The 13109-nt window shown below is 40.4% G+C and overlaps 1 long non-coding RNA gene across 1 annotated transcript; it reads right to left on the bottom strand.

The window, feature by feature from the left end:
* Positions 1 to 5479: 5479 nt before the first annotated feature.
* LOC121659433 lies at positions 5480 to 12400 on the bottom strand. The gene is made up of 2 exons (XR_006014323.1): positions 12090 to 12400; positions 5480 to 6331 (listed from the first exon to the last, which is right to left on the bottom strand). It is a non-coding gene; the product is annotated as an uncharacterized LOC121659433 (long non-coding RNA).
* Between the last annotated feature and the right edge of the window lie 709 nt (positions 12401 to 13109).

The raw sequence follows: 13109 nt of genomic DNA, 5'->3' as shown, positions 1-13109 counted from the left end.
AAAATCCTAGGTAATTGCCTCATTTAAGAACACAGAGGTGGTATAGATCAAGAAATGTCACAGAATTACTCAGTAGGCATCTGGGTGGGGAGAAAGGAGCATACCTTTACAGCAGCCAGAGGATTGTGTTCAGTTTGGCTATGAGAAATGAACAAACACGTCAGTAGGCAGCAGAGAGGAAGAGGTTCTTCATGACTTGGCAGAAAGATAAGGAACAGGGACACAGAGATACAAAACCCAAACAAAATTCTGCTAACAGAAAATCGAAGAAAAAATGCTTTTGGGTTTCAGTGCATTATTCTTCCCCCTAGATCTGCATATTTTTTATGTTAGTAAAACAAAAAGTAATACATTGTTTGATCCCATGTAAAATATGTGTGTGTGTGTATATACTCATGCACGCACATCCTAGAGAAGTGGGACCATGGAGTAGTGGTTCAGGGACAGGTGTGCCTGAGACCCAGCGCAGCCATCACTGTTTGCAGGAGTGCAATCAGAGCTTTCCTCCCATGAAGGCATAGCCTCAGGATCCAGGTTACAGGAAAGAGCATTCCAGCCGTCTACCTAAGTGAGTGAAAGCCGAAGATCAGGTGGGGTGGAGTGACACCTACGTGGCAGTCTGGCAAGGTTCCAGCTGAAAGGATGAAATCCTTACCTAAGGTGATTAAGCAAAGTCCCATTTACTTCAGCAGAGCTATGACATTTTACACTAAGGGAGGATGTGACCCCGTTTTCTTCCTTTGTGTCATGTTCTTATTCACAGGTGCACCAGAAGACAGAGATTGCAATCACATTACACCTCGTTCAAGACACAAAGACCTGTACACCTGCTATTACTCACTGCACACCTTCCTTTCTAGTTCACTGGGATTTCAATTGTGTGCTTTCATTTCATGCTCATGCAGGGACAAACATGTCTCTTTAATTCAACCTATTAGCATTGTCCTCTAATCCTACCCTTAAAATAGCAGAACAAAGGTAGTAAGTAAAATCTGTTTTGCTTGAATGTATTCAGAATGCATTTTTTTAAAGGCAAACCACCAGATTTTCATTAGCAAAGCAGTGAGTCACCCTATCAACTGCACCCAGAATAAATAAGAATGGCATTCATTGAAACTGAAACTGTGTGCTTTCCCTTAATGGGCAAGTGTCTCTGAGGAGAGCCTGGTAGGAGAAAGTTATCCAGCTTTTTGGGACGTTGTTCCTTTCTCCTCAGCTGTGAAAATTAATGAAAAGTTTTTTTGAGTCCATGGAAACACAAAAGATACATTAGATGCAAAACAACACTCTCCATTCTTAGTTGCTAGCAAAAAAGGTCTCTATCACAAAAATTTTCATAATAAGGGCATTCCTACAGTCATGCCTGATACCATATCATTTATTATCTTTTTTGTTATTGACAGTCTTTTTTGTAGTGCAACAGTTTAACTGAGGAATGCTATGCATGAACACATAGAATGGGAATATAAGGACAATTAAAACATGAAAGCAAAATAAGAAAACAGCATACTAGCAAAGAGACAGTCTCACACACTCAATTACCTTAATGAAATGTCTTATTCCTTCAATAGTCCCATTAACCTCATAGGTAAATGAGGACTTAAAACTTCCGAGCATAACAGAATTTGGCCTAAACTCTGGATTAAAATAAGATGATGGAACACTGCTCTTCATGGGTTGCCTATCAGGTGAGGATGCTAGGAACGGCTGGCAGAGGAATTTTCCTGTGAAACTTTTCTTTCTCATGAGAGGGCAGTTAGAGAAATCCAGCTTCTCACAGCTTCTCTGTGAAAGCTTACGTTCTCATGCAAACTGGATGGGCAACAGTTTGAGAGAATGTAAACCATGTCTGCACCTGCAGGTTGTTATGAGAACTGTGAAAATCACTTTCCTTCTTTAAGAATAATATATGGAAATGGGTGTCTTACTGCTCAACCTATCACCTTGGGAGGTGGTGGGTCAATAGGCCAGTCATGTAATTTCTCTTTTGCCAACCATGCTATAAAAGGTATGGGTGATTAAATGAGGTCGCTTTGGCCATACGCATCTGACCTGGACTTACGTTGTGATTTTTGCCATCTCTCTGGGGATAACAGTGACAATCAGGGATCAAGGCTACCAAGCAATCACACCAGTTCTCCAGAACCAGATTTTGTCTGTCTTTCGCTGAAATTTTCACTAATCCGTGTTGTGTATTGTAAGAATTTGGGATGTGATTTAACTGAAAGAAGTGACAAAACAATGTTTTTGTGTCATTATCTACTGCCCCTTTTCGTATCTGCTTGTGTTCTTCAGGAAACAAAGCCCCATGAAGTTACTTACACACTTGCAAAAGTCTGGGCTTTCCGTGATGGCCAGTCCAAATGATTTACCTAAGATCTTGTAAGGTTATTTAAAATATCCTTCTAGGAAGCCCAGCAGCTTCTGACTATTTGTGTATGCACTTGCTGTCATAAGAAACCTTGCTGGCTACCAGGTACTGTATCAATTCCTTGAAGCAGCAGTCAGACAGGAAAACCTAGGGCAGTCAAAAGGTTACTCTGAAGATGGGACACTTTTCTGGCAAACTATTCCCTTACTCAGTGTTTACTATTCTTTGCTCTGAGTTTGCCACTGCAAAGGAATGTCACCATTCCTTTAGAGGTGGGGAGTCACATTAGAACCTTATTTTAGCATAGAATTAATCTTACCTGTTTATTTCTAGAGTTTCAGCCAGTCTTATGAGCATCTTGACTGACAGCACCTGCATATATTCCATAGCAAAGTACTCCACTGCCTGACATATTCGCTTGATTAGAGAAGCTACTATTTAGTCCATGTAAAATTTAATCCTCCTCTCTATATAACAAGACTGCTTAGAAGGGCTCTGAAAGTCTAGGATTTTCTTCTGTGATTCTGTGATTCTTTATGGTCTGAATTATATGGGAAGGCTGGGTTCTTCTAGGGCTTTTGAAAAAAGAGCCCCTCAGCACTGAAATTTCCTTCATTTATAGATAGCTAACACTCAATAACTAACCACACTAATCACACACAAACCCTGATCGGGTATACTAAAGTTTAGCCATTCAGAAACTTTTACTGCATGCATCCATTAATGGATGCCTGTGCTGAGAAATCATAAATTTCTTTTTCAGAACTGCAAGCTATCAACACCACAACCATAAAGGTAAGTGCTCGGCACCTGTGTAAGCCAGACCCTTGCCATATGTCAGGCTGTATGTTCATAACCTGGAGCAGGGAATGCATATAGGTGTATTTGGAAATGCAGACTTTCTTCTGTCATGCTAGCAAAAAAATTGCTCTGACAGCCATTTCTTCCTCTATCATCTGTGAAGTTCTCCTCAACCTTCCCTGTGGTTTTGTGGCACAGATGCCTGGGAATTCAGTGCAGCAGTCCCCTCTCAATAGCAACCCAAAAAGAATCCCTTCAGGCCAAATATTCCCACAGGTATGTATATTCAAATCCCTCTAACAGCCCTCTAAGCCTAAAGGAAATATTTCAAGTGACAGAAGAAGGGAAGCTTTCATGTTTTTCCCCTTACAGTCATCCTTTGAGACCTAGAAATTGCAGAGTGTATTTTTCCATTTCAGAATAATTCTTACAAATGTTTCATCATAATCTAAATTTCATCAAAACTGGACTATGGCAGAAGAACTTGATGATGAGATTCACTTTGGGATCTCCATGTTTATTTCTAGTTCACTGTCCCTTAACATATTTATTAGTGACATTTTGCAATATCTTACGTCACTTGTGACTGCAAGCCAAGACGTGATGTGACTAACAGAAAAGGGAAATCACAAATAATGATATGCAGCTAAGTATAAATACCCACCTTGCTTCAAACAAAAAAGAGGAGTGGTAAAAGGGGGAAAGAAATTCTCTGTGACATATTTTTAGACAGCTTCATGAAAAAATCCTTTTTGGAATGATTTCGATGACTTATTTTAGTCTTTCAGAGCTCCAAGTACATTGTTACAAGCTGTCTCCATTTGTCAAATCTCTCTTCAGTGATGCAGAGATCTATGCAGAGAGAAGAAAGAAACACCAGATTTCCCTTAAAAAACTCTGGGCTGAAAGCTAACTATTTTTAAAAGTAAGGGACTTGTAAGGGGTTTGTTTTTGGGGTTGGGTTTTTTTCTGTTGGTGGGGTGCTTTTTGGGGGGGGGGGTTTGGGTTTGGTTTTTTTTTTGGCCAGCCACTGGTAGTACAGATAAATTTTCCTGTATCCAGACACAAAAAAAGAAATGCTGCCAGAGAAGCTTTACATTGTAGACAAATCACCTTTCCTGTATTTGTGTGTCCTTATCTCGCTCATGTTTGCTAAAAGCCAGTAGCCTTGCATTCATTGCTAAAAGAAAATCTGCTTTAAAGATGAAGGCAGAGGTAGATACTGGGTCATTCCAGGCTGGAGAAAATAAATGCATGAAATGTTTCTGTACATAGCTCCTGTGTCTTTGAATGGCGGGGTTTGTTTGTTTGGTTTTTTTTTTGTTGTTTTTAATAAAAAAGGATCAGTAAAGTAGAATTTTTTTTTTTCCAAGCCTTACTGAATTTTCTGGTACTGTCTACTTTCAAGACTTCTATCCTGATACTGATTTCTGACAGTATGCATATGCAAGAGATATGTGCACATCTCTGCATGAGTCAGTCGATAAGAGAAAGAAATTCCAGCAGTGGTGGGAACCCTGACTCCCACCCCATGCCTATGCACTAGCTGCTGAATGCATTTGCAGATTGCTGTTGTGTCTCATGGCATAAAAAAAAAAGCTCCAAAAGCAAAAACAAACGCCCTTTGGTAAGCCATTGCTAAGAAGTGTTTTCACATTCTTTGATTAGCATCCACAATATTAGTAGAAAAACAACCTCTAAAAATAAGTGCATAAGGTCATGCTACAGAGGTGTTTAACTTGAATCTGAAAATGTGAAGCATCCAGTACCATGCACTGATACTCTTCCCTTAGTGTGTAACAACCCAAGGCTGTCACTGCTGCCTACTGCTAGTTGTCTCCTTCCTTTTCCTTTTCCTTTTCCTTTTCCTTTTCCTTTTCCTTTTCCTTTTTTTCCCTTTGAGGTCTCTTGCAAGTCTTATACTTAGCATATCTCTGCCTGAACAATGACTGCAAGAAATGTAAGCAGTTACTCCTGATCTGTTCAGCAACTCTGTAATAACTTCTCTGCTGCAGGACTGACTGTCAACAATTTTTCCGACCACATAAAACTCAGTGTTTTTTTACTGAGACCACCTATTCATTCAAAGAAAATAGTATGTGTATGAATGGAGAAAACAGTGTAAATATCACGGGATGAAGTCTAGACAATTCTAACAAGAAAGAACGTCAAATTGTTTTTATTAAGATGTGGTCTTCTAGGTGATATAGTGACTCTCAACATCCACTAAAATCTGATATGCAGCAAACATCAAGAAAAGGTTCCTAAATGATAGACTACAGGGAAAAAAACAGACAGGATATCAAATCCTGAAAGAGAAGTGATTTGTGTTTATTCATTACAAAGGTTTTTTGCACAAAAGTCTCTTTCATATATCAAAACTAATATCAATTTGCCCTGACTTCCTCTATCTCAATAAATAACTGGAAATGCTGCAATTCCTCAGCTGCATTTAAAACATTTGATAAGCAACCTTTTTCATATACTGATATACAATTTATATGTCTGAAATGTGTCTTTAACACAAGTCAGAAGTGAAGGGATCAAATAAATCTCTGGTATAATTATAAGGCTTCCAAGTGAGCTAAAGTAAGATGAATTTCACTCGAGGCTTTATATTTAGCCTGGAAACAACCAGCCTGGGCATCTTGAATGAGACAGACCCAGCACACGTGCAAACGCTACAGCTGCCACCATGATGCAGATGCTAATAATTCAGCGGCTTTGTACCCTGTGATTATGCATGTGCTGTCTAGTGGTTCAGATTAAAGAGTTAAACAAAGTGCTTCTCCCTCCCCTCTTGGCGGAAGATAATTCAAACCCATCTGATATTCACAGACAGTTGGACAGCAGCTGAGGTTTCATTAGGAATCCCACGTATGGCCAGAAGCAACATACACCTCGGTGTTTCCGGGAGCCACAGGCAGCCAGAACAGATGGTAGAAATCATCATCCCCAGACAGTCATCAGGGGAACCTCAGGCCACATGCTTGAATTTTTCTCAATGAAACGCATAGAAGGCAGGCATTCGATCCATGTGACGGCAGCTGCCGGGTCCTGGGGGAGCAGGAGGCAGCGGAGTGGAGGAAGGCTCTTGCAGGTTATTAACAGGTCACGCTGTGACATTAGCAGTCCGGAAATATCGCCTCTCCCAGTGGGCTAAAACAAAAGCAAGGGAGAGGTTCCTCGTAATTCAAACACAGTTCAGTGCTTACAGATTACAGCACATAATCTGCTTGGCAACAGCACAGCGCACAGAGACACTCTGCTATCTGACTTCCCCCTTTCTTCTAGCTGCTTCCACTAGAAGGAATCCTTGATGCAGCAAATGTCCTATGCAAATCTCGAGGGAGGAAGAGCACAACTTCCCTGCAATTTTCAGAATGAAACCCGGAGGCAAGGCTGATGGTGACAGCTCAACTCCCTCATTCAGATGTCCCTAACCTTTTTGTTCCATTTGTGACATACTGTATGCAGCATTGCTCATTGATCATCACTGCCTGTCTGAATCACCCAGCCCCTTCTGTGAGCAGTGAGACTTGCTACAACTGTCTGCCTCATTAGAGGGAAAATTTCCTTGGTGACATTTTGGAGGAAACAAGACATTTGGAGGAATAGTCTTAAAATATTGCATTTGACAAAGTGGATGATTTTAAAAATTATTACCCCAGCCCTACAATAGCCTACCCCTTCAGTCTCACCACAGCTCTCCTGTGCATAGCCAGCCATGCACGCCAGTCTGCAAATGGAAGGTCTCCAAACCCCAAGCCTGTTTTAAACCTTTGTGCTCAGCCAAGCACTCCAGAATTACATCCTGGAGAGCACACTAATATAAATATACATATGTTGTGGGCTTGTGTGTACAGAAATAAATGGGTGAGGATGTTTGCGTGCGCACATTTGTAAATACAAATAAAAGTACTTCATTCCCAGAAGCTACTTCCTTTTTGATTGCTTACTCATTATAAGTATAAACTGGAGTTTATCAGGATCTGAAGTGGACAGATTTTGCAATTAAATATGCTTTAAGATTTTTGTTATGCTAAGTAGAGTTTTTTACCAGTCACCTTTCTCTGTTGAAAAACTTAGTTATCTACCTTCTTTGCAGGACTCTAATTTTGGGGAGTTCCATTGTTTCCTGCCTTGTAGAGTAGGCAGCCCCCATATACAGTTCTGGTCTTTTTTTTTTTTTTTTGTACTGTGCTGGATCCTGCGTTTCCCACTCTCTTCCTTGCCTATTCAATCCTGGTAGCCCCTAGGCAGATAGATCTCAGCTGATGTTTCTCAGCTTCTCCAATAAAATTCAGTGCTCACTGGACTGTTGGTTAGAATAACAAATCCTAAGTCCTGTCCTAAGGATCCTTTGCATTCTTTGTGTTGTACAGGGAAACCATGAGTGTGGACTGTGCAGTGTCTGATACACTGGAGCTTTCCAGTAGCCATTGCATATGACCTTCACCGTTACCTGACCAAGCAGCAGAAACCTGGATTTCCCATGCAAACACTGACCATTAGTCCAGGACTTCTGGAAGTCAGGAAGACTGGCTAGGAAGTGAGAGAACTGAAGCTGTACTTGATACTGCAAACTGATTACAGCATTCTGCAGCCTATTAAACCCCTTTGGAAGCATTTACTCATGCCTGCAATATGGGGTGAAAACCTGGAATTACTTTACCACTCTGTTAGGGTTTCATTAGCCCAAATGAGCAAGGCTGTGGATCTGGCCATGCTGTCAGTCCTGAGAAGTGAAATACAGTGTGTTCAGCAGTCACGTGAATTCAGCAGATATCCTGGAAAGTCCCTCCTGTGCTGCAGCATCTTCTAGGCATGGGCAGTGTCCCAGTATATTTTCTGGTAGTGACTGGAGGCAATGGAAAAAACAAACCTGTGCAACATCAAGCTGGGCAGCCCTACACTGAGCTGGTTTATAGTTCCTCTTTTATAGAGGAACTGTCAGAAGTGGAAAAAGTGAGCAATGTTAATGCTTACAGGATGTTCTTCAAGCCTGAAGCCAAAGCAGGAACTTCATGAGTGGGAACAATTAGCTGTTAACAGTGATTCCTAATTTTCACAACCACTAAGGTTTGTGAGACTAGAAATGATGATCCATTACATCCTCGTGCCAAAATCTCACACTTGACATCATTTCAAAACATCTTATTGTCTGTTTGTATGTAAAATACCTCAGCTCTCAGAGACTTGAGCTTTTGCTTCCTTGTCATACTTTATGTACAATTTTCCCACTGGCACTTTTTTAGAAGAGTATGTGGTGGTAACAGTAAGAACACTTATCATGACAGTATATTAATAGAAAGGCAAGGGAGAGGTGTGTGGGGGGGTGTTTCTGGGGCTGCAAGAAGAAGTATGCAAATTTCAATCATCATAAAACATTGTTCTTTTTTTCAAAGGCAATTCTATTAAGTACAGCATGGCCCACCAGTTGGAGGAAGTGATTGTGCTGCTCTGCTCTGCACTGGTGCAACCTCACCTTGAGTACTGTGTGCAGTTTTCAGCACCACAATATAAGAAAGACATTAAGCTATTACAGATTGTCCAAATGAGGACCATGAGGGACAGTGAAGAACCTGGAGGGGAAGCCTTAAGAGGAGTGGCTGAGGAAACTTGGTTTGCTCATCCCGGAGGAGAGCAAACTGAGTGGAGACCTCATTGTGGTCTTCAACATCCTCATGAGGGGAAATGGAGGGGCAAATACTGATCTCTTCACTCTCGGCATCAGTGACAGGACTTGAGGAAATGACCTGAAGCTGGGTCAGGGAGGGTTTAGGTTGGATATCAGGAAAACGTTTTTCACCCAGAGGCTGGTTGGGCACTGAACAGGTTCCCAAGGGAAGTCGTCACAGCACCAAGCCTGACAGAGTTCAGGAAGCATTTGGACAATGTTCTCAGGCACATGGTGTGACTCTTGTGCTGTCTTGTGCAGGGCCAGGAGTTGGACTCGATGATCTTGATGGGTCCCTTCCAACTCACCATATTCTATGATTCTAATTTTTTTTCCCTTAACAAGGAAATTACTTTTATCCTAGCAAGAATTATCTACCGTGTTACATCTAGACATGGTCTCCTTTATTAAAGAACATTTTTGTATAAGCCACTTTCAAAAAGGGGCTTTTTATGTTCCATCAACTAATGAGAGTTAATGTCAGTGTGAAGAATAGGATTTTAAAAGAAGTAGGTTAATGATGTGGGATGAAATTAGCACTTGTGAAAGAAGTCAAGCTGACAGTTCCCCATGAACTCCTTATTCAACAACAGATGAATGCAGACCTGCTGGGAGTAAGGATCTGATGGAGTTGCTGTGTCTGACCCTTCTCCTGCCCTTTAGTGCCATTCCGTGCTGCATGTGCTCTGTAGACCAAAGTCTCCAGTGACCATCTCGCACTGCATTCCCCTTGTCCAGCTCCATCAATTTTGCAGCAGCATCTGCTCTGGCCCAGGTAAACCCAGAGATTTTCTATGCTGTCCCACAAACACAGCAATTAGCCAGTCACTTCAGACGTGGCAAGTCAAATCTGATAGCCTGTCCGACAGTAAACCAGCACTAAAGGTCTCAGAGGTGCGTGCAAAACTAACAGATACACAACACCAAACATTTAGGCATGTTTCGAACAATCCTGACACAAAGAGTATGTTTATATTTATCTCTAAATTTGCATTGACCATGTTCCCTGAAAGCCCTTTTTTTAATAAGCTAGAGTGCCTACAGTAATACTGGCCTTTCCCAAATTAATCTTGTTTAAAGTTGTCAGTGAGATGAAATTTCACGGGTTTGGGGGGGGTTTTTTTGGCTGTATCTCTATACCAGTTATAAACTTGCTGCCTTCAGTGTTACTGTTCTGGTACTCCTGTGAATAGGAAAGGAGTCAGAAAACTGACTTAAGGTCATTCAGTCATTGACATTGAATTTTTATTCTATCGCCATATATCCATTACCCTCCTAAAATATTTCTACTTTTACATGGGAAACCATTAAAGGGAATCCTCATTTTATGAAAGGATTTCCAGAGTCATAAATACTTTGTGTTGTTCCTTTTTAAGATCTGAAGTTTTGCTTTAGAAACAGGGAAAAAAAGCAATTACTCTTTTCAAGGGAAAATTGCACCACTGACTTTTACGAGGCATGCAGCTATGACTATTTTCATTCTCTGATTTAAGCTGACAGCTCAGTTACTTGTCCACTCATTTCCTGCAGGTGATAGGGGCAATATTGGTCAACAATATATCAGTCGGAATTGATGTATCCATGGGAATCAAAAAGGCTGTCCAGCAAATTTTACTGTATGCCTCAGCCTCTCAAACATGACAGCACACCATGTCTTTCCTACTACTATAAGCCAAAAGTCCATGTTTTGTTCTGAGAAGAGCTCACACAAAATCAATAAGAGCAACGGTAAAAATCTTAGCTTTGCAAATAATACCCACATGAAGTTCTGAGCCACACAAAATGGTAAGAAAAATTGTAGTAACAAGGCTGAGATGCTGAATCGCAGCAGAAGTATGTTGTCACATACCATATATTAAGGTAATAGCCTGTGCCAGTCCTGTGGCATTAGCACAATATGAACATCCTGAAGCAGAGTCACAATCAGCACATTCCCCTTGGCTTGCTGTGGAGTGTAAGGACAGGGCTTCACCAAAAATGTATGGGCTCATTTGCAGACAAAGCAGGGAGGATATTGCAACTTCTGGCAAGGCAATGAAATATGCAAGGCTGAGAAGGAGCAAATTAGACCACGGCAGAGAAAGCAACTATCTCAGAGCAAGCTTATGCTATTTTCCTACTCTGGCACAGTAGCACAAAAAATCCTCGGAGTGTCAGAAAGAAGCAGGCTGAGAAAGGTGATGGGAGGATACCAGCGATGCAGCATTGATTCAGTGTGATCAGTCACTCAATCCCTGAGTTACTGATTGCCAAACATAACCCTGCACTTTCAGAGAATACAAGCACACAGAAAGATTTAAGAAAAGCAAAGGTACATTAAAAGCATGCATGAGAAAGCCAAATACTGAGAAAATAATAAGGACCAAGAATGACAAACAGAAAGGGAAGAACAGAAATAAAGGCAAATATGCACAGAACAAGCAATGGACAGAGAGATAGGTAAAGACCTAAGCAAAAGTAGTGATTAAAAGAAAGGTTATCCCACAAATATTTCTGTAGATTTTTTTAGCCTCCGAAGAGGGAATTCATTTATAACAATGATCTTGCCGGAATGGAAATGAAAACCTTCTTTCACTAACAGCTATATAAAATTTATAGCTGTAAATCATAGACTACTCTTTTTATATTGTTGTCTTTCACAGCTGCTACAAAAAAAAATCTGAAAATTTAAATGACAAAGCTTCAAAATTTATCAAACAAATTAAAAAAAGCTGAAAGGATACTTTTTTTTAGTGAACTTTAAAATGGTGGCAACAGTGAAAATTCTATATAACCGTGCTTTGTTATCACTATATCAACTGTGCCAGCTTTTCACATATGCAAATACTTGTGCATTACTGATTGCCTGATGTGAAAGCAGGAGTAAAACTCAGTCCTTTGAAGTCTTCTCTCAGTTTAGGATTATAGGGTTACAGTAATGATTTAGTACAGCAGGATTTCCTTTCATAAAAGGGTGCCATTTGCACCAATGCTTCTTGTTGCCATTGAAATGAATTTCAGATAGCATAACCCAAATGTCAAGAAAAACAGTTTCTGTATTTTTCTAACATAGTGTCAACCTGAAATATTAACAGTGTCTGAAGAAAAATTGTGTTGCACTTCTGAAGGAACTCCCACACATAGCTGTAAATATTTTCTGACATGAAAAAATGGCCATCTGAATCGGCCCAGCAAACTTCTAAGTCAGAACTCAAATTAATATCTCAAAAAATACACTTGACAATAAAAAATACTTACAGTTGTTTTGTTGGCTTCTTTAAAAAGTGTAACAAAGCCTCAGGTAACTAGCTGTCCCATTGCACAGCTGGATTTGACAGGAGATTACTTTTCAGGAGGAGTGTTAGGTAATTAAAGATCTCTTTCAAAATTTCCCTGTGATTATTTCTATGGACTTAGAAAGCCATAAATAGGACCCCTGATTCTCCACCTCTTCACTCAGTGTTCACAGCAGACTTTAGCTTCAGTAGAAGTGGAAAAGACTCCCCTGAAACAAATGAGGACACATGCCACTTGTCAAAGGACTGCATTAGTTAAATCTTTACAGACAAACATTGGGACACTTGATGAGTTCTAGCAAACAAGAAAGTACCAAAAAGTACTACATGTCTTTTTCTAATAACTAAGCTACATGTCTTTTTCTAATAACTAACCTACCATAAATTATAGAACTACTTCAAAATAAAAGCAAGCAAGCTGCCCCTCTTCTTCCCAACAATAAAGTCTTTGAGACAATGAACTATAATCAAATCCGCTTTACGTGTCATATTGCGGATTTTAATTAACTGAGCATAGAATCACTTCCTACTACACAACATCTTGTGCTACTGATTCTCCTGTCAAAACCATGGACTGTGATACACCAGGCTCATGACAGTTGCTCTGAGTGTGCTCTGGTGCAAAGTGGAATGTCTCAGAAAAAAACAAATTACATACTTAATTTTTTTTCTCTGAATTTGAAAGAACTCCACTGCAGCAACAAAACTAGCTCCCAGCTGGAGCCAAAATACACCTTTATCCTCAAACATCAGTCTTCCACCAGCCTGAATGACATATAGCAAGGTAAGGAACATCAATTCAATGAGGTTGAAGTGAAACAAAGGTGAAGTTAATCTCCAGGAGAGGTGATTAAGAAAGAAATATCCTAAGTTCTTGCAGAGAGCAGAGGAACTCCAGAGGAACTCCAGAGGAACTCCAGGAGCTACCACTGGCACCTTCCTTCCTTCCTTCCTTCCTTCCTTCCTTCCTTCCTTCCTTCCT

This window comes from Corvus kubaryi, unplaced genomic scaffold (genome assembly GCF_017639235.1).
Source record: "Corvus kubaryi isolate FWS band 111438036 unplaced genomic scaffold, C.kubaryi_AGA036_p1.0 137, whole genome shotgun sequence".
Lineage (NCBI taxonomy): Eukaryota > Metazoa > Chordata > Aves > Passeriformes > Corvidae > Corvus > Corvus kubaryi.
Note: the sequence above shows the minus strand (reverse complement) of the source record. Positions and strands in the feature narration are given on the sequence as shown.